The sequence below is a fragment of the Dendropsophus ebraccatus genome, chromosome 1 (assembly GCF_027789765.1).
Source record: "Dendropsophus ebraccatus isolate aDenEbr1 chromosome 1, aDenEbr1.pat, whole genome shotgun sequence".
NCBI lineage: Eukaryota > Metazoa > Chordata > Amphibia > Anura > Hylidae > Dendropsophus > Dendropsophus ebraccatus.
The window spans coordinates 157,603,601-157,616,087 of record NC_091454.1 but is presented as its reverse complement, the minus strand read 5'-3'; the positions used below and the strand labels follow the sequence as shown (position 1 = coordinate 157,616,087).

General features: G+C 38.2%; 1 protein-coding gene across 1 annotated transcript in view; it reads left to right on the top strand.

Moving 5' to 3' along the window:
- The window catches only part of UNC13C (unc-13 homolog C), a 393,542-nt gene that overhangs the window by 366,479 nt on the left and 14,576 nt on the right, over nucleotides 1-12,487 (top strand). The window lies entirely within an intron of this gene.

The following is a 12,487-nucleotide window of genomic DNA, read 5'->3' as shown; positions in this document are numbered from 1 at the left end:
ACAAATATGTAAAAATTTTAATTCTCCAGAAATTTACTAGTAATGGAAATTCATGCACCATGTCGTGGTGTTGTTGTTTCCCTAAGTCAAAACTGTCCGGTAAAGTCAAAACCGTACTGTACTTGGTGTTACATATTACACTGACTGACACATGTCTGTAATACATTTGACTGAAGACCCCATGCTTGAGATTGTGAGAGGTCCCAGCAGCAGACACTCTTGATCAACCTCCATCCTCATCCCCCATCCTGTGGGAATTTTTTTAATTTGAAATGTGCCTTTTACCCCTTAATGACCCATGATGTTTATTTTCTTAATGGGCCTGTTAAGTGGGGTATATAGAAGGCTCCGGACTTGAGTTGCCACTAATAGCTAGCTTGGTTCTCCAACCTCAATGATTGCACTGGCTTTGCAGTGGTATGCAGTGAAATGAGATGTTCTGCGGCAGCTCTGGGCGGGTAACTGGCAGGAGTGCTGTGGAAGGGGAGTAGAAAGAGTAGGAGAACTGTGAACAGCTAAGGGAATGTAGTACTAAGCTATATATGACTGCTAAAACAATATATATATTTTTTTTTGATGGTTTTAGAACTGGGGCAGAGAAGCAATGCTATCTGCTTCTGCCGCATATTTATTTTTTTCCTTATGTCAGAGTTCCCTGTGAATAAGAAAAAAAAATCAAGACCAGAATTTTTTTTTAAATTAAGTTTTTCGAATAAAATGTTTTTTTTTATTCTTCAGTTCATGTTTCAATTGTTGCAATGTATGGCTGGAGTCCTGATGCAGAATATAAATAAAGGGCAGAGCTCACCTTGAGACAAAATCTACATGACACCTTTGAATGCCAGAGATAATTTTCATGTTGTTTTTTCACTGAATCAGAGAGAAACATGATAAATGACCCCCCCCCCCCCACCACCACCTTCCTTTGTGCATGTTTTCCTAATTTTTGACATTTAAATTATAATCTAAACTACATCATTGTGACAGAGATCTGAACTGACTGAAATCAACTAGTGGCCCATTCATTTGGAAGAGCAGTGCTGGTCTGAGCATATGGGCCTGCACTAATTACATTTACTCACATGTCTATATGACATTTCAGAAATGACTTTGGCTGGAATTCCCCATTAAATGCATCTTTCTTGATTTACTCAACTAATTACATCCCATCAGTTATCCCAGAAGTATTTGCTTCTCTTTAGTTTGCATTTGTGTGTATTTAAATATTACACTATAGTGAACAAATGGTTTAAAAAAAAAATGAAAAAAAAAAATATTTATTTTATTTAGCATTAACGGTTAAAACAATAGTCAACTAATATAACCCTCACCAATAAAATGGAGTTAAAGACAGTGAGTATAAAAGGCGGCTGTAAACATGTCCCTTTTGTTCCTTCTGAATAGAAGAAATGCGATAAGGATCTCAATACATTTTGCCACTGACAAAACATATACAGGATGTTTCCCTTCAGGGGGGTCATACTATTGATTCTGTCACTGCGATATATTTTTGATATACAGTAGTAGAAAAGTTTGGAACAATGAAATCAATCATGGTATGTAGGATCCTTATTTGACAAATCTCCTATCAGAGGAAGCATGTCTCTTGTGGATTGAAATGCCAAAGCAGAGCTTTAATTCTCCAATATGTTTCCATGAGCGTCACTATCATCAAATCCCAAGACTTGTCTAAATATTTATTTTTACCTCCAAAGGAGATTTGCTGGACAATAATATACAGTGTTGCTATATTTGTTATATTAACCCAGTGTCGCTCCTGTCAAGAAAATCTATATGTCACCATTACAGTGCCCGAGGATTTGTTTAAATTTGTTAGTTAAGATATCTTCAATGTTTGCTAATACTGCTAATATAAGTGCAGTTTATATATATTTGTAGAAAAGTTACTATAGTCTCTTATTTTAGTCTATTTAATATACTATACACTATATTTATTTTACTTATTTTTTTAAGTAAATGTAAATTTGATATATTTAATGATTGTAATGGGATGATACTCACTGCAAATACTTTCAGTTGGTTTAAAGAAAATGAGTCATTGCATGTTTTTTTCTAATTTTCCATTTAAGGGGGTTATCCCCCTTTTCCCCCTTTATTGTCTCCATTTTGGGTGTAGGTTTTGAAACTCAGTTCCATTGTAGTAAATGGAGCTTAATTGCAACCAACACCTAAACTGGAGACAAGAGTAGGGGAAAAGTGGTTATGTTTTTGTTTTGAGTTTTTATATTAAACAGTAAAAGGCTATGTTAACACAACGTCTTTTCATCTCCGTTTAAAATTATGTCCGTCATTTTGAGTCTAAAATAACGGACGTTATTTAGCAGCCTGACCTCCTCTTAGTGCACTGAAGGGTGTTTGTACATTATACTAGTTTGGAATTACTAATTGGACTTTGGATGGGGCTTAATTGAAAAGTCCATTGAATTTAATAGTAAAAACGGAGACAGAACGGTGACAAAAGGAAAACTGTGTTTGAACTACAAATAAAAAACGTCCGCTGTTTTCAAAAGACGTCCGAAAATAATGATCATGTTCATTATTTTGACGCCTGCGGCAAAAACGTCCGTTATTCAATACGCTGTGTGCATTGGACGTCTGTCTTCCCATTGACTTCAATGCATTGCATTGCAGTCAGTTAAATCTTGGCAAAAACGGACGTTATTTTAAATATGAAAATCTGCCGCCTTTTTAATTTTTTTTTATTTTGTGTGAACATAAGCCCACAAACAAGGGCCATAGAAAGCAGGAGTTCCAACAGGCAAACTAAAGAAGTATTAATAAAGAAGAAACAAATATTTACAGGTTGGAAATCATTTGGAAGACTCACGGGAACCATTTTTATAGAGACATGGTATTTCCCAAGGTATTGGGAAAGAGGTTTGTTTCATTATGGTATTGTTGATTAACTCTACAAATAACCTTGTCTCTGATTGTTGAGCAACAGCAAGCCTGGCAGCTAACAGAATATGATGAACTACTGTTCTGTGTGAAGAGGTAATAACAGATAAGCGTTTATCTTAATTTGCAAAAGCAGGAGTATTAAAGGGTTGTCCGGCGCAAAAAAATTATTCACAGAATAACACACATTACAAAGTTATACAACTTTGTAATGTATGTTATGTCTGTGAATGGCCCCCTTCCCCGTGTCCCACCACCCCCACCCGTGTACCCGGAAGTGTGGTGCGCTATACTCACCTGTCACGTGCCGACCACGGTCTCCGATCCTCAGCAGTGACGTCTTCTTCGGGCGGCCGGCGGATCTTCCCGAGTGCCGGACGCCCTCTGCAGCGTCATTCTGAAGCTCAGCCGCGATTGGGAAGATCGGGAAGATCCGCCGGCCTCCCGAAGAAGACGTCACTGCTGAGGATCGGAGACAGTGGTCGGCACGTGACAGGTGAGTATAGCGCACCACACTTCCGGGTACACGGGTGGGGGTGGTGGGACACGGGTCCATTCACAGACATAACATACATTACAAGGCTGGGTTCACACACTGTATACTTCAGGCAGTATTTGGTCCTCAAGTCAGGTCCTCATAGCAACCAAAACCAGGAGTGGATTGAAAACACAGAAAGGCTCTGTTCACACAATGTTGAAATTGAGTGGATAGCCGCCATATAACAGTAAATAACGGCCATTATTTCAATATAACAGCCGTTGTTTTAAAATAACAGCAAAAATTTGCCATTAAAAGACGGCCATCCACTCAATTACAACATTATGTGAACATAGCCTTTCTGTGTTTTCAATCCACTCCTGGTTTTGGTTGCTATACAGCCTGACAAATACAGCCTCAAATATACATAGTGTGAACCCAGCCCAAAGTTGTATAACTTTTGTAATGTGTGTTATTCTGTGAATAATTTTTTAGCGCCGGACAATCCCTTTAAGTAAACTTTCAATAAAATGAATACTTCCTTCAAGGAGATTGTAAGATTTGGGCATAACCACCACATATGTTGTTACGTAGCTTAATGAGAACAACCAAATTAGAATATTGTGCGGTCATATATGGCAGCAGGGTGGGTGTAGTTAGCTGTCTATATTATATAATAATCCTGATAACTTGCCCTTTTTATTGTCAGCACTAGGCCTAAAATTAAGCTGAGACTGTTCTGTGATGATAAAAAAGAGGATGCTGGGAAATGTTCAATACTGTATTTGGCTATGTTCACACATGGTATTTCCCTCAGTCTTTTAATTGGTCTTTTTCAACCAAAACCAGGGGTGGTTTGCAAACAAAGAAACTGGGAAAATATTTCTCTTAATATACTCTTGGAGAAAGATGACATTGGTAGATAGATATTTCAATAGATAAAGCTTACAGTTCAGCCTCCCCCTCCTTGTAAAATCTTCTTCACATATCATATAGTATGCTCAATGCTCAGTAATGTATACCATTCATGTCAGTTAGGTCCTGTCCATTGGGGTCTATGTCTATGGGGTACAATTAAAAATATCTTAAGATATGATAGCAGCCAACATAGTAAAGTACAAACATTACATGAAAATAAAAAATTACAACCATAGGCTGGGTTCACACTACGTAAGTTTCCGTCCGTAGCGCGTTCCGTGAATAAGCGGCCGGAAACTTACGTAGTTTGCGTACAATGTAAAGTATACGATCTACGGCCGCACAGTTCACACTACGTACGAACTTACACCCGGATCGTATGCGGCGCCGTAAAAAATGAACCAGACCATTATTTCGGGACGGAAATGCCGTAACTTACGCCCGTAGCGTTACATGCGGTCCCGTACGTAGTGGTGATTTCTTCATTTTGAAAGCTTTTTGTGCCGATCCAAAAGGTTCTGTGGGGTGTCCGGGGCTAGGCGAGGATTTCCAAGTAAAAGACCGCTGTCAGATCGCTACGAAGAGCGCTCAGGAAGCGTAAGTACACTACGGGCGTAAGTTTGCGTTCCGTACGTATCCGGCCGCAACTTGCGTAAAATCCCGGCCAGAGTCTCATACGTATATGTCCGGCCTCGGAAAATATGCGGCCGGACATATACGTAGTGTGAACATAGCCAAAAACTGGAAATAGATTAGAGAATAAGAACACGTTTCAGTGTATGGCAATAATCCATAAAAATTATTTAAGTAATACATATCTTGCATAACAGGACAAGTAATCAGCCATATAATGAGACATTTTAGCATGATGAAAAAAAAATCACCACCAACTTAATAAGGTATGTACATCTGATAAAAGACAGCAGCAACGCCACCCTCCCCCATAGTGGTCAAAGCCTTGTATGTGTCTTGCTAAACAAACACTAGAAAATCATGGAAACATAACAAATCTCATTCAGTATTGCAGGGGCTAATGGGTGTACCCAAAATGGCAGACCCTGGGGGCTTTTGTCAGTAACAAATAGGCACCCCTTGAACCAAGTGCTATAGCGGGTTGCAGCTTTAGGCTATGTTCACATGTAGCATTTCCATCAGTCTTTTACTCAGTATTTTTTCAACCAATATCAGGAGTGGAACTGACAGGGCAAAACTATAATGGAAAGAGTTAAACAATCTCTGTGTTTTCAACCCAGTCCTAGCTTTGGCTGAAAAAGGACTGACCAAAAGACTGACGGAAAAACTATGCATGAACATAGCCTAAATAGGGTGTTCCCATCTAAAACTGAAGCTTATTTGGCCCTCTCCAGCCTGTTTGCCGCTTTTACAATGTGTGCATAGACTGACATTGTTCCATAGACTTCAGTGTACCAAATTGTTAGATTAAGAAAGATGGCTGGGTTTTGTACATATTTTACTGTCATATTTTGCTGCCATTTTACTATCTGTGAACATAGCCTTAATGGGAGTTATGTAAGAGCATAGACTGCCACGCAAAATGTTTTGTAGATCTTATTCTTTTCAGGTTCATTGAATTAAGCAAAACTATACTAATTCAATTTAGATATAAAATGGAGATTTTAGAAAACTCCAAATCTTTACTAATTGCAACGTTCAATGGCTGACAAAGTGCTTAACTATATAATCTTACCACATTCTAAGGAACCCAGAATAGAAGCAGTCGCGTCTGTCATTATCAGATCCACAGTGTTATATATTGCAGGAAGCACCTTTAATTACTCCTTTCGTGTAAAATATTAGCATAATGTCAAGACTTAGCAAAGGAGGTTTTAATAAGAATGTTACATGAAAAACACAGGCTGCTCCCAGTAAAGGTCTTAAACAAAATAGCTTTGTCTGTGTACATTGACAGCTTCTCATCAGAGCCGCCTTTGTGCATATTAATGAACACTTTCAGCCTGCTGTGTATTTTACAGGCCCTTTACACGGCAGTGGGGAGCTCAGATCTTTGACGTATCTTAGACAGACTGTATGACCAGGGCTGGACAAAACCCCAGGTGCTACCGAGTGCCTGAATTCTCATAGAAAACCTAGCCAACAAGTAAATTATAGATACATCACAATTTGAGCACAGAAATGTGTCTACAATGGCTTGGTTTGGCTTGGAGTTATTAGTAACAGCCATGGGGAAGCCATTTTTCTTCCTTAGCAGGTGCTGACACAGTTCCTATTGCGATTAGCCTGGAGTCTTGGTATAATGCATATACAGATAGAGCGCTTGATAATTTACTGCAGTGAAGGTATAATCTATCCAGGGATTAAGTAGAGACTTTGGGCAATTTTGCAGCATATGTACAATGGGGTCGCAGAATACCTCTGAGCTCTTGTTAATGTACAAGAATTACACTTCTGCAGTAACTTCATGAATAGGATTAACTTAACTCTGGGGCAGTTAGGAAAATAAGGGTCCATTACATCCATGATACAGGGTTTATTTAACTTCAACCTGTAATAAACATACTTACCATAAAGAATAAGGTCAGACGGTGGTCATTTGTAGTTGCCACACTAGGGGAAGATAACTGTAAATTGATGAATGCAGCTTGCCGTAGTATTTATAGGCTTACTTTATAAACGTGGGTATAGTAAATTTCCCCTAATAGTGGCTGCCAGAATTTTATTGTTTAATTTTATGATAGATGCAGAGGTTTCTGTGTTCCACATAATGGAATGGTGCACTGATCTCTATAAAACTATACAGTAAGGTTTCTTGCCGGTCACTTTTGACCCCTTAAATTCCTAGTTGCCTATAAGGTCAGGCCATCTGTAATTGACTCAACAATACAATATTAACTTTTTAAACTTGAAGATGTTTATGCAGCTCACTTTATAGATAAAGACATTTTATAGCATATCCACAGGATCCTTTTGGACTCTGACTGAGAGAGAGAGAGAGAGAGAGAGAGAGAGAGAGAGAGAAATTGAGATTTTAGGAGCCAAATATGTGGCCAAAAATATTAATGTATGGTTAACATCTATACATCTTATATAGTCATTAATCACACCTGTATAGTGCAATTGGAACTGAAGATAAAAGAACAGATTGTAATATGATATGACCAGTAGAGATTTTTCTTTAATAGAAAAAATTATGCAAAGCAGAACAAGAATGAATAACAAAGCGTAAAATAATACAGTAAGGGAATGATGTAGGCCTCCAGACCGACTGCATATACTTTACACCATGTCTTACAACAGTACAAAATTAAGGTTATGAAAACAGGATTTGAGGAGAGAACAGCCATAAGCACCTAGAACTCCTACATATGTTTAATGTTCTCAGTGCATTTTTAGGAAAGGAAAAAGGGGTTTTCTATTAGTTAAAAAAAAATTAGAGAGTTCACACTGTGAGGAGGAGAGTTGTCTTTAGTAGAGGGAGAATGATGCCTGTAGTCAAGGTGGCCAGGAGTCTCCCCGGTACAGAGGTATGTAGGTAAATCTGTTGCAGAAAACTTTTTTCAAGGGGAGTACAGTATTTCAAAGTTTGTGTCCTTCCTTAATTTGTATCATTCCATATTTACTTTGTAGGTCAGTCCGGTTACAATGGATTTTTAAGAACTTTTTTTTTTATATATCTTTTAGGATCTTTTTTTCTATCTCTACGGGGCTGTCTCAGGGCTCAATTTTTGTACTGTGATCTATAGTATTGGTGTAAATTCGATTTATTGCTAATATAAAATAATGTTATTTTAAAGGGGTTTTTCAGATCGGCCCCCGGCTGTGGATAGGGTAAAAGCTAGTTTCAAGTGGAAAACCGCTTTAATTATTTTGCCAATTCCACATGCTATGATACCAAATGTTTATTTACCTTTTGCATACTGATTTATTTATACTGATCAATGATATACTATTGGATAGTATTGATTAATAGATCTGCTAGTAGAATCTGTTTGAGGCAGATCGCCAGGTGGGAAGCACAGAGGTGATCGCCAGGTGGGAAGCCCGACCCACATAAAGCTCTTACTACAGTAGTTTAGGTGTTAGCACACAGTATGTAGACATACTGTACATTCAAGAACTGGCTTTCTTTTTATTAAAAAAAATATATATTTCATCTCATAATTTTTAATGACAATGTCAAAGAGGTGGGACCTAGGGTTCCTGTGCCATAGGCCTGCTATGCCTCACTGCTCTTGTCTCCTACCCGTTTATTGTAGGAACGCCCCCTGTGTGAACCATACTTTGAAACTTTTAATGTAAGATCAATGAGTTTTAGGTTTTTTACTACATTCCCTAGGTAACAAGACTTAAAGGGTTTTTTTACTTTTTAGTAAAATAATTCAGTGCACAGTATTAGTAAGTGTACTCACTGTATATACAGACAGCAGCTCCCTGTGTACCTCATAGAGCTACAACTAGCCTCCCCTCTTCCAGGCTGTGCTGCCCTGCTCTGTGGTGATACACTTTATAATACTGTACTCCGAACTATTTTGCTATAAAGTGGACAACCCCTTTAACAAGGTGGTTGTGTGCTCTGCTGTGGCCAATCAGAGCATCAATGTACTTGATTTCAACTAATCGCAACGCCGATCCAATTAAAGCAGTTTACCTCTAGGCAATGAGAGTATTTGTATTCATATATTTAGGGCCCTATTCCACCGGACGATTATCGTTTGCATAATCTTTAATGATTAACGATCTCAAACGACCGCTATTGTGAAAGACCTGAAAACGTTCAGTCATTTCCATGGAACGATAATCGTTACTTATGATCGTAATTGCGATCGTTTTTCTTCGCTATTTATTCGCTATTGTGTTCATATCTATTGCGAACGACGGAACGATGTCTTATTCAATGCGAACGATTTGCGAACGTTTTGCGAATAAAAATAAACAATAAAAATAGGTCCAGGTCTTATAAAGCAATCAACGATTTCTTGTTCGGTCGTTAATCGTTAACTGCTATTCAACCGAACGATTATTGTTTAGATTCAAATGATTTAACGATAATCTGAACGATAATCGTCTGGTGGAATAGGGCCCTTAGGCTACAAATAAGGAGACCGGAAGAAAAAGAGGCATGATTTATGTTAAAATGTGTAGTGGCTACAAAATGAATGGTCATGTGCAAAAGACATACCAAGTCAAAATTAATGATCAACCAGTTCTTTATTCTAGCCTACTTCATAAAGATTTTTCAAAACAGTAAAATCTGTTGTATTTTTACATGGCCTTTATTGGGGCTTTATTGATGGCATGTTGTGCTTTGTTATATAAATATGTGACACACTCTGTATGACACTACTCTTGTAAAAGGTCCAAGTTTGTGAGTCTTAAGGGTTACTATTACTTTGTATGCACAAAATGTTTCCATAAATAAATAATGCCTCTTTGCAATAAGGATGCTGTCACCTGTGCTACATAATCGATTCAACAGATATTGACAACGTGCTAAGAATTTCACTGAAAATGCTTGTATCTGATGAAATATGCAGCAGTGACATTAGTTATTTTCATATCTTTCAATCAGTTCATCCCACAATCCTACTGCCCTAGTTGCATTGTAAAGTTTCTCTGTCACCTTAGCTAGAATGAAGGTGGTCTGCTGAGCGGTGTAGAAAATCTCACGGTTACAGAATGACAGTCATTGATTTGTTTGCTGTTGCATCTGTGTTGACATTGTGACCTATTCCAAACATAGCAAAGATTTTTCACTTAGTGTGATAAGTTCTGCATTCTATAAAATGTTTTACAGAATTAGATTGTATTCATTGGGTTATGAATTGCTTGTTTTATAGAAAGGAGAGCAATTCAATCATGTGTTCCATGTACGAGAGCAAATGAAATCTTCTTGGAAGCGGATTATCTATAACAAAATATGAATACATCTTTTCAAAATTTGTTCTTTAATATAAGGACAGTAGCTTGATTAGATTATTTGACAAACACTGGTGAACACTAGTATTATTTATCCCATTCTACATTGAATGCCCATACTATTTTGATGTAAAACCGCTGCCCATTATTTCTATATTAAGTTGTAATAAATCTGCCTATTAGCCCTCTACTATAAAGTGAACAAATCTCTCCTTTGGGGTCATATTGGGAAGCAAACAAGGTTTACATTGATTTCCTCCGCATGCTATAACTATGTCAATGAATGTGAGAGAGAAATAAATGCCATTGTGCATGTACATTTCAGGAAATACAATATCTTGTAGATCTATGTTTAGGCCCTTAAATATAAAGTAGGAGTGTCTTGCAATAAAAAGTTAAAATTTACCTCTCTGGAAACATCATTTACAATGACTGCATACTGAATGGCTCAGACTGATTAATTTCTGGGCTAGTAAATACCGGTTGGCTTCCTGATCTAAGATTAGGGACTAGGAATCAGTATTACAATAGCCTGCGCAGCTTAAGGCCAGGTTCACACAGCGTAAAAAACACGGCCGTATTTGCGCTAACAACGTTTGTTTTTTGCGTAGTGTGAACATAGCCTAAGACATGACTTCACTGTGGCTGGTGCTAGAACCCAGTGTTTAGTAGGAGGTACCTGGAGCATAAAACATTACCCTTTTTTTTTCACACCAGCCCAGTTATGAGACATGTTTAAGATTCATCCGAGACATATTTATATATATATATATATACAGGTCCTTCTCAAAAAATTAGCATATAGTGCTAAAGTTCATTATTTTCCATAATGTAATGATAAAAATTAAACTTACATATAGTTTAGAATCATTGCACACCAACTGAAATATTTTAGGTCTTTTATTGTTTTAATACTGATGATTTTGGCATACAGCTCATGAAAACTCAAAAAACCTATCTAAAAAAAAATAGCATATTTCATCCGACCAATAAAAGAAAATTGTTTTTAATAAAAAAAAAAGTCAACCTTCAAATAATTATGTTCAGTTATGCACTCAGTACTTGGTCGGGAATCCTTTTGCAGAAATGACTGCTTCAATGCGGCGTGGCATGGAGGCAATCAGCCTGTGGCACTGCTCAGGTGTTATGGAGGCCCAGGATGCTTTGATAGCGGCCTTAAGCTCATCCAGAGTGTTGGGTCTTGCGTCTCTCAACTTTCTCTTCACAATATCCCACAGATTCTCTATGGGGTTCAGGTCAGGAGAGTTGGCAGGCCAATTGAGCACACTAACACCATGGTCAGTAAACCATTTACCAGTGGTTTTGGCACTGTGAGCAGGTGCCAGGTCATGCTGAAAAATGAAATCTTCATCTCCATAAAGTTTTTCAGCCGATGGAAGCATGAAGTGCTCCAAAATCTCCTGATAGCTAGCTGCATTGACCCTGCCCTTGATAAAACACAGTGGACCAACACCTGCAGCTGACATGGCACCCCAGACCATCACTGACTGTGGGTACTTGACACTAAACCTCAGGCATTTTGGCATTTCCTTCTCCCCAGTCTTCTCCGAATGACATGCAAAATTTGCTTTCATCAGAAAAAAGTACTTGGGACCTTTGAGCAACAGTCCAGTGCTGCTTCTCTGTAGCCCAGGTCAGGCGCTTCTGCCGCTGTTTCTGGTTCAAAACTGGCACGCCTGTGCACAGTGGCTCTGGAGGTTTCTACTCCAGACTCAGTCCACTGCTTCCACAGGTCCATCAAGGTCTGGAATCTGTCCTTCTCCACAATCTTCCTCAGGGTCCGGTCACCTCTTCTCGTTTCTGCCATATTTTTTCCTTCCCACAGACTTCCCATTGAGGTGCCTAGATACAGCACTCTGGGAACAGCCTATTTGTTCAGAAATTTCTTTCTGGGTCTTACCCTCTTGCTTGAGGGTGTCAATGATGGCCTTCTGGACAGCAGACAGGTCGGCAGTCTTACCCATGATGGCTGTTTGGAGTAATGAACCAGGCTGGTAGTTTTTAAAAGCCTCAGGTATCTTTTGCAGGTGTTTAGAGTTAATTAGTTGATTCAGATGATCAGGTTAATAGCCCGTTTTGGGAACCTTTTCATGATATGCTAATTTTTTTAGATAGGATTTTTGGGTTTTCATGAGCTGTATGTCAAAATCATCAGGATTAAAACAATAAAAGACCTGAAATATTTCCGTTGTTGTGCAATGATTCTAAAATATATGAAAGTTTAATTTTTATCATTACATTATGGAAAATAATGAA